The sequence below is a fragment of the Dasypus novemcinctus genome, chromosome 13, assembly GCF_030445035.2.
Source record: "Dasypus novemcinctus isolate mDasNov1 chromosome 13, mDasNov1.1.hap2, whole genome shotgun sequence".
Classification (NCBI taxonomy): domain Eukaryota; kingdom Metazoa; phylum Chordata; class Mammalia; order Cingulata; family Dasypodidae; genus Dasypus; species Dasypus novemcinctus.
This window is the reverse complement of record NC_080685.1, coordinates 57,879,242-57,888,884: the sequence shown is the minus strand read 5'-3', so window position 1 is coordinate 57,888,884 and position 9,643 is coordinate 57,879,242.

Here is a 9,643-nt window from a genome sequence, read left to right as displayed (position 1 = left end):
CCCATATAATTTTATATTAAAGAAATTTTAATGTAAATGAAATGTCTTACTTTTTATTCCATAGGTAGAAGGATTTTTTGAGAGCAGAAAATAATATGATCTCCTGCCCACCACTTGGGAGGCCCTGGGTTCAGTTCCTGGTGCCTCCTGGAGAAGATGAGCAAGAGAGTGGGCTGGTACAACAGGCGTGTGCAACAAGCAAGACAATGAGCTGGTGTAACAGGCTGGTATGGTGTGCTGATGCAACAAGATGACACAACAAGACACAAAGAGGATAAACAATGAAAGACACAACAAAGCAGGGAGTGGAGGTGGCTCAAGTGGTTGAGCACCTCTCTTCCACATGGGAGGTCCCAGGTTTGGTTCCCAGTGCCTCCTGAAGAGAAGATGAGCAGATATAGAGAGCAGATAGTGAATGAACACAGAGATCAGACAGTGAGCGCAAACAATGAGCACGGGTCAGGGGGAATAAATATAATAAAATATTTGAAAAAAAGTACAGCAGTAAGCAATCTGATTTGAGATTTCTAATTTTACACTAATGAATTTACCTAGCAAAATGTTTTGCTGGCAGGGTGGTGGGGGGAACCCTGATTTTTTTTTTTTTCCTTAAAGAAGGCGCTCATTTTTTAAAAAGTATATTGTGAAGGTCGTCCCGGCCCGTGGGACACTAACGGGGGCTCGAGTACCGGTCAGGGAGGAATGTTATGGGACAAGAGACACGAAGGATGACAGCCAGACAGAGTTCAGATCAAGCTGCAAGCTGCTGCTGCCGCAAAATTTTATTGAAGGGGCTGAGCATATATACTCTAGGGAGGAGGGGGGGTGGTGGGTAAGGGCAGGTGGCGGTCTGGGATTGGCAGCTGCTGTTGCTGGGGGAAGTGGCAGAGGTAAGGTGATTGGTTCTGGCTGCTGCTGAGGGAAATGGCAGAAGTAAGGTTAGGAGGCAATTACTGATTGGTGGTCGCACTGACTGCCTGAGGCGTTGACTGGGCAGTAACTGAGAGAAAGGGCGAGAACCTTCTTCCCTGAAGAAGGCTGAGTTTACTGTAGACCTTACTGTATCAGCTCTGGCAGCCATTATGTGCTCTCTGATATTGCTGAAGGCAAGTGCTGTCTTAAGCGTCCCCAACAGTATATATTATTTCTAAAGAGAGGTTTATGTATGCTTTCCCCCCCTATGTATTTTTTTAATCCATACCAGACATTTGAGGGCAAACACCCCACACTGAAGACTGAAACTAAAACAAAGAAAAATAAACAAAAAAGGAATTCAGGAAACAGAGATAATGCAAAGTGCAGAAGTAAACTTAAAAGTATTATGACTATCTTCAGAAATATCAAGATCCATAAAAAAGAAGATGTTATTTTTAAAAAAGCAATCCCTAGAGAACAAGAAATAGCTGTTGGAAAATAAAAATATGATTGAAATAATTCAGGAAGAGGATAGGAACATAAACGCATGGAAATCTCTTAAGAAGTTTAGCAAAAAGAGAGATAGAAAATAAGAAGTTTAAGTGGGAGAGTTCAGAAAAAATTGAGGAGAGGAAGTTATCAACAAAATAACACAAGAAAAATTTTGGTCACTGAGGTCAAAAATTACCAGATTGAAAGGACCCAGAGTCCCCAGCAAGAAGAATGGGGAAAAAACCCACACCAAGGCAATTCGCCTTAAATTGTCCGAACATCAAGAAGAAAAAGCCGATCCTAATAACTTGCTGAGTAGGGGGAAGAAGTCATATACCAAGACCAGTGATGAGAATGGGACGAGCTTTCTCATCAGCCGCATGGAGAACTAAAAACAACAATACCACCCCTTCAAAATCATGGGGGAAATGTTCCCCAATCTTGAATTCTATCCCCAGCTAGACTTTTTTTTAAAGACTTTATTTCAACTTCAAAATATAAAATAACAGACAAAAGGTAGCATAACAAATTATGGAAGCATTACTTTAAAAAATCCTGCCAGGTGCATTTATCTTATTTAATCCTAGAAACAAACTCCATTGTTTCTCCAGTGTTCAGAATGAGGCCTAAAGAGCACAGATTGGTTAAATGGTATGACCAGCTGGACTCTTAATCTTGTGAGGACAGGCTACTGACATTTTCTGACTTGTAAGACTTTAAGACCAGTTATCGCCCACACATACTTTTTGCAGGAAGCTCCTGGAACAGGAACTCCACAAAATGGAGTGAGCCAAGAAAGAGGAAGGTGAGGGTCTCAGGAAGGAGAGGAGACGCGGGGCAGAGGTGACAGGAATCTTCAGGATGAGGTCAGGCGGGGTCAGCGTGACAGCCCTGAGCTCCAGGCCCAGGTAAGAGCAGGGGCTTGGGGGCTCCTGGAGGGAAAACAAAACCGCGCCTTTACCTGGGCGTTGGATCGTATTGAGAGATGAGGGGTTTTGCAGTTGTGCTAGAATTGCAGAAAAATTAATGACAGGTACATAGACAATCACACCAACCAAGAAAGGCGCTTCTGGGGGTGGGGAGGAGGTAAGGAAATGAAATCTGGCATCACAAGACTCAGCTGTGAACAATATTTACCTGGTAATAAGAAGATAAATACTCAATACTGATTTTTGTTTTAAGAAGGTACTGGAGATTGAACCTGGGACCTGGTACATGGGAAGCAGGTGCTCAACCACTTGAGCTACATCCACTCCCCCAGTATTGATTTTTAAATATGATACAACTTATTGGGAGGTGGGGGAGAGTGGGAGCGTCTGCGCACATGCGCATGTGAAGGGGATGTATAAGAGAGTTAAATCTTTTTATGGTAAAAGTCAATAGAAAATGTCTAAAATGAAAAAGTAAATCAAGAAGCAGCATTTTAAATATGGAGGTAAATTTAAACAAAATAGTTAAAGGAAATAATAGTGGTCACCCCTGAGGTTGGGTCTCAGGAGTGGATGGGTGTGGCAACAGACCGTTGTTTTGGTTATACCCCTTGAAATACCACCAAATTTGGAAACTATGTATCCTGTATTACCATGCTACAATAAAAATTAAAAAATTAATGGCAACTCCCCCAAACTCTGCCCCCTCTCAATTTTATACCGTACCCCATCCAGGCCCTCTGCACTCAGAAACCACTTCATCAGGCAGCTAAGGACAGGCCTCAGTATCTCCAGAGTTAGCCAAAGCAGAAGCACACCCTGGACTTTCTTGTAAGAGAGACCCAGCTAATAGCTCACCAGCGGGTAAAGTCCTGCTCCTCCCACCCCCCCCCCCCGCCCTCCCCCCGTACATACCTTCTAAGACGCTGGGCTCCTGCCAGACTTGGTTCTTTATTAAATCAAAGCAGAAACCCCAAATCCCTGCTTCCAACCCCAACCCAGATCCAGCCAGACTGACTTTGCAGGAGGATTCATTAAAATGGGAGGAAACTACAAAGGGAGGAACGCACACAAACCCCTCAAACCACAAGGCATCTTCAGTCTGCCTTTGTTTTCTGGAGAAAGCAGAATGGATGGACTGCCTTGGGAGACCAGGCATATGGGAAACTCATTACAGATGTGAGCTTCGGAGTAAGAGGCATACTTGGAGACCTGTAAATTTCAGGAGTTTAGGGGTATTCACATGTTGCCTGGAAACCAGAGACCAAATATGAAACAGGAAGCCCCAGGAGAAAGAGGTTTAAATATTTCAGCATCATTTCCAGAGTTGAAGGCTGCTCGCCAAAGCCTGGGGGCGACTTTGGTTCTTAGTTTTCTTCAACCTCAAGTTATCAGAAAGCCTTCCCCCTTTCCACTCCACTTTCTATCTCTTAGAGGTAGGGATAAGCATCTGAAAAGTGTTGGAGTCCACCCTGCACCGCCCCCCACCCCCAGCTGCAAAACCAATTTCTGGCACTGAATTCTGATGAAATGACAGTTTAGCAGAAATGCCGTCTCACACCTCTGGGTTTCCTGCAGCTGCAGTGGCTGCTTGCGCAGGACACTGACTTACCTCTTCCATTTGTGTGACCATGGGTGAGGCTGGGTCTGAGTCCAATCCAGAACCCACCACTGGAGCTGAGTGTAGCCAAGCTCGGAGAGTTCCCTAGGTCCCTAGGCACAAGAGAGCCCACAGCATGAAACTTGGGTGGCTTCCACTCTTGGGCCCTGGCTAAGCATGCTGACTTGTCTCTCCCTGCTGCAGACACAGCAGGGAGACCAAATGGGTCTCCTTGCACGTACCTTGCTCAGCCCCTGCCCTTTACACTGTCTCCTCCCTGAAATCCATGTGGAACCCCCTCCCTTGCTTCCCGTTTGAAGACCTCTTTGGGGTGCCAGCTTCTGTACCCACCTCTCCTCCACATCCTGTGGCACTTTATCTGTAATTCTCATCTGGTACTAACAATCTGCAGACTTGACAGTTTGGGACGTGTATGTGGTATGAATTTTAGGGTCAGGCAGACCTTGCTTTCTGCCACTGATTATATTTAGGGCAACCTCTCCTAGCCCCAGTTTCTTCATCTATAAAAAGAATGTGAATAATCCTTTTTCCTCAGTAGTGCCCTGAAGATTAGTGGATATGAAATATCTGGATTCTCAACTGCAGGTTCATGTTTGATAGTAGATGGAGATCTTAATGGCACTGGTTCTCAAACTTGGCTGCACAAAGGAGTCACCAGACATACTGAGTTTGGGACCCACACCCAGAGATTCTGATTCAATTGGTAGAAATGGTCTGGACTTGGGACTTGTGAAAGCTTCCTAAGTGATTCTAGTGTGCAGCAAAGTTTGAAATCATTGCCTAGATTACTGCTACCATGAAGACGTAAGAGGAACAATGGAAAGAGAACGTAGCTTCTCTTGGTCTTGTAGGAATATGGCACTAGCACTTGTACACTTGGATGTTTGGGGCGTGTGGTATGAAGTTCAGGGTCTACCTTGCAGGCCAGCCCCTCTTGGTATCGATAGGTATGGTTGGAAAGATACTTTAACATTCCTTTCATAATAGTCTTTGAGGACTGTGTGAAGATGGAGGAATAGGAAGTTCTAGGAATCGTTCTCTCTACCAAAACAACTACTGAGCTGAAAGGAACTGTCTGAATCAACTATTCTGAAACTCAGGAGTCTAATGGAACCATGTGCAGCATCCAAGGGAAGTTGGAGGAAGACTGTTAAATTTCAGTAAATACCAGTGAATTTCACCCTCCCTACAGCGGCTACCATCCCCCATTTCCCAGCCTTGTGGCAGGCAGCAGTGGGGTTGCACCTCCAGCCCCTGGCTCAGTATGCTGGTGCTAGCGTGGGATATAAAGACCTACTCCTCCAAAATCTGGTGTGTGTGGTCCAATCACTGCTGCTTTTTAAAAATTAATTAATTAATTAATTTCCTCCCACCCCCTTGTTGTTTTTCACTTGCTTTGCCTGTTCATCTTCCTTATTTCTTTAGGAGGCACGAGACACCAAACCCAGGACTTCTGATGCGGGAGGGAGGTGCCAAAGAGCTTGAGCCATCTCTGTTCCCTGTTTTGTTGTGCCTCTCATTCTGTTTTTCCTCCCCATATCTCTTGTTACATCATCTTGTTGCAGCAGCTCACTGTCTTCTTTAGGAGGCACCAGGAACCTTTGCTTCCTGCTTTGTTTTATCTCTCATGTTTTTTTCTTCTTGTGTCTCTTATTCTGTCAGCTTGCCATGCCTGCCCATCACACCAGATCACTGTCTTCTTTAGGAGGCACTGGGATCCCACCAGCAACCTCCCATGTGGTAGGTGGGAGCCCAGTCACCTGAGCCACATCTGCTTCCCTGATCGTTGCTTGTGATCAGCTACTTCAGATCACTGGGGGCCTGCTCTGAGGGTGGCCATTGTTCCAACCTCCCTCAGGCAAAAGCAGCAGAGGAGTCTTAAAGATGGTATCCTTCTTCAAAACTATGGAAAACAGTTAAAGGGCTGCAGTAGCCAGGAAAGTGCTGAACCAAGAAGACACAGCTGCAAAAGCTGTAGGAGAGGCTTTTGGCTTCTCCCCACTCTACCCAGCACAGTGTGGGGCCTGTGTCCCCATTGTGGGTCCTGCCAGGGGGAGCAGGGTAACCCCCTATGGGCACACTGGGGTGCCCATATCTAGGTGTCAAACGATCTGGAGGAAACCTGAAAGCTTGACCTAGGAAACTCTCTGTCCCTCCCAAAACTTGACGTGTTGGCAGAAGCAGCTTGGGGACAGCTAAAGGAGTTTAAGAAAGAACTAAAGCAAAGCAGCCTAGGGAGGCTTACCTGCTTTAAATCATACAATAGAGAGCTCAGAAGAGAGGAAGAAAATCAATTTCATAGGGGGGAGAAGAATTAGTCAAAGAAATAATAGCAGAAAACGTCCCAAATTTAACAAAAAACAAATATGCACAGTCAAGAAGATCAATGAATCTGAACTAGGATAAAATTGAAGAGAAACATACCCAAACACTTAATAGTCAAACTGTTGAATGCAAAGCACAAGGAGAGGGTTCTGAAAGCTGCAAGAGAAAAGCAACATGTTATGTACAAAGGGGTCCAATAAAGTTAAGTGCTGATTTCTCATCAGACCATGGAAACAAGAAGGAAGTGTGATGAGACATTTAAAGTGCATAAAGGAAACAATTACCAACCAAGAATGTTATATCTGGCAAGACTTTCTTTCAAAAATGAGGGAGAGATTAAGACATTCCCAGATAAACAAAAGCTGAGGGAGTTAATCACCATTAGACCTGCCTTATAGTCAGTGCTAAAGGGAGTTCTTCATACCATAAGGGAAGAACACTAGACAGTGGACAGAAGTGACAAAAGGAAACAAAGACCTCCAACAAAGGTAACCATATGATAACATAAACACCAATACTATTATATTTTTGGGGAATGAAACGCACTTTTCACTTCTTACAGTTTCTAAAATGCAAATGCATAAAAAGTAATGATAAATCTATGGTTTTGGACATACAATGTATAAAGATAAAATCTGTAACAAGGACAACAAAAATGTAGGGAGACAGAAGGGTATAGGAACAGTATATGCATATGTTACTGAAGTTAAGTTGGTATCAAATCAACCATGGTTGTTATGGATTTAGGATGTTAAATGTTAGCCCCATGATATACTCGAAGAATATATATGAAAAATATATACAGAAAGAAATGAGAAGCAACTCAATATGGCACAATACAATAAAATCAAATAAATATGAAAGTAGACATTCATGCGAGAATTGAAGGACAAAAAAGGTATAAGATTTACAAAGACCAAGTAGCAAACTGGCAGAAAAAGTTTAAAAATGTAAATAGATTAAACTTTCCAGCCAGAAGGCAGAGTTTGGCAAATGAATAAAAAAGCATGACCCAGCTATATGCTGCCTGCAAGAGACTCACATTAAATTCAAAGACATAAGTAGGCTGAAAATGAAAGGATGGGAAAATATATATACCATGAAAATAATAAATAAAAGAGAGCTGAGGTGGCTATGCTAACATCATATAAAATAAATTTTAAGTAAAAAACTTTTACAAGGGACAAAGTCCTATATACTTATAAAGGGGTCAATTCAACAAGAAAACATAATAAATACATAAGTACCAAATGGCAGAGCCACAAATTATATGAAACAAATATGGACAGATTTGAAGGGAGAAACAGATGGTTTTACAATAATAGTAGGAAACTTCAATATGCCTTTTTCAATAATGGATAGAACATCTATCAGAAGATCAATAAGGAGATAGAAGACGGGAAGGATACTATAATTCAAATAGTCCTAACAGACATATATAGCATACTTTACCCAATGGCAGCATAAATAACATTCTTCTTAAGAGCGCATGGATCATTCTTCAGGATAGACCATAAGTTAGGTCACAAAACAAGTCTCAATAAATTAAAAGAATATTGAAATCATATATCTTCTCTGACTAAAATGGAATTAAGCTAGAAATCAGTAACAGAGGGAGAGGTGGAAAATTAAAAAATATGTGGAAACTAAAGAGCACACTCTTAAACAACCAATGGTCAAAGGAGAAATCACAAGGGAAATCAGAAAATATCTTTAGGCCAATGAAAATGAAAACTCAACATATCAGAATTTATGGGATGCAGCAAAGGTGGTGCTGAGAGGGAAATTTATAGCTCTGAATGCTTACATTGAAAAAGAAGATCTCAAATCAGAGACCCAACTTCACAGGTGAAAGTTCCAGAAATCAGTCCCTCCACCAAAACAATTATTGAACTGGCAGAACTGTCTGAATCAATTACTTTGAAATTCTGGAAGCTTAGTGGAACACTGCAGCATCCAGGGAGGAGCGGAGGAGGAGCCTGGTAAAGTGTGGTAAATTCCACTGTGTCTCACTTTCCCTGCAGCAGCTACCACCCCTTTCCCCAGCCTCAGGTGGGCAGCAGTGGGGACTGGCGCAGCTTTCTGGTGCCAGGGTGGGTCTGAAAGACCTTGTCCTCCAAACTCCAGGGTTGGACTGAGGGCAAAGATTTGGTAATGGAATGGTGGTCATGGTAACGCAACATTATAAATGTCATTAACATCACTGAATTACATATCTGAATGTGGTTAAAAGGGGAACTTTTAGGTCATATATATGGTACTGGAATAAAAATAAAAAAACAAGTCTGTACACACAGTAAACAATGGACTATAGTTAATAGCACAATTAGAGAAATGTTCTTTCATGAATTGTAACAAATGTGTTACACTAATACAAGGTGTTAATAATAGGGAGGTATATGGGAATTCTGTGTTTTATGCATGATTTTTCAGTAAGCCTACAATTTCTCTAATTTAAAAAAGGGGTAAAAAGGGAAATTTTAGGTTGTATATATATAGTACCACACACACACATAAGCCCATAAAATTTTACAACACATAGTATAAACAGTGGACTGAACTTAATAGTTAATTAGAACAATTTTGTTTCATCAATTGTAATAGAAGTGCCACACTAATACAAAATATTAATGGGGGAAGCGGATGTGGCTCAACTGATAGAGTGTCTGCCTACCATATGGAGGGTCCAAGGTTCAATACCCAGGGCCTCCTGACCCGTGTGGAGCTGGCCCATGTGCAGTGCTGATGCGCGCAAGGAGTGCCGTGCCATATAGGGCCTCCCCTGCATAGGGGAGCCCCCATGCACAAGGAGTGCGCCCTACAAGGAAAGCCGCCTCACATGAAAAAAGCACAGCCTGCCCAGGAGTGGCGCCACACACATGGAGAGCTGACGCAGCAAGATGATGCAACGAAAAAGAGACGCAGTTTCCCAGTGCCGCCTGACAATGCAAGTGGATACAGAGCACACAGCGAATGGACACAGAGAGCAGACAATGGGGATAAGGGGAGAGAAATAAAAATAAATCTTTAAAAAAAAAAAGAAAAATTGCTCGTGATTTAAAATATATATATATATATTTTAATAGGGAAAACTGTGTGAGAGCAGGGCATATGGAAATTCTACTTTGTGCATGGTTTTTCTGTCAACTTACAGATGCTCAAATGTATGCAATAATAAATCTATGGTTTTGACTTATAACATATAAAGAAATAATTAGTAATAAGTACAAAAAAAGTGGGGGATGGATATGTATAGGAAAACTGCATGTGTAGGCTAAATTGGTATCAAGTCAATGTGTTTGTGATACATTTAGGATATTAAATTTAAGCTCTGTGGTTAACACAAAGAAAATATCTCAAA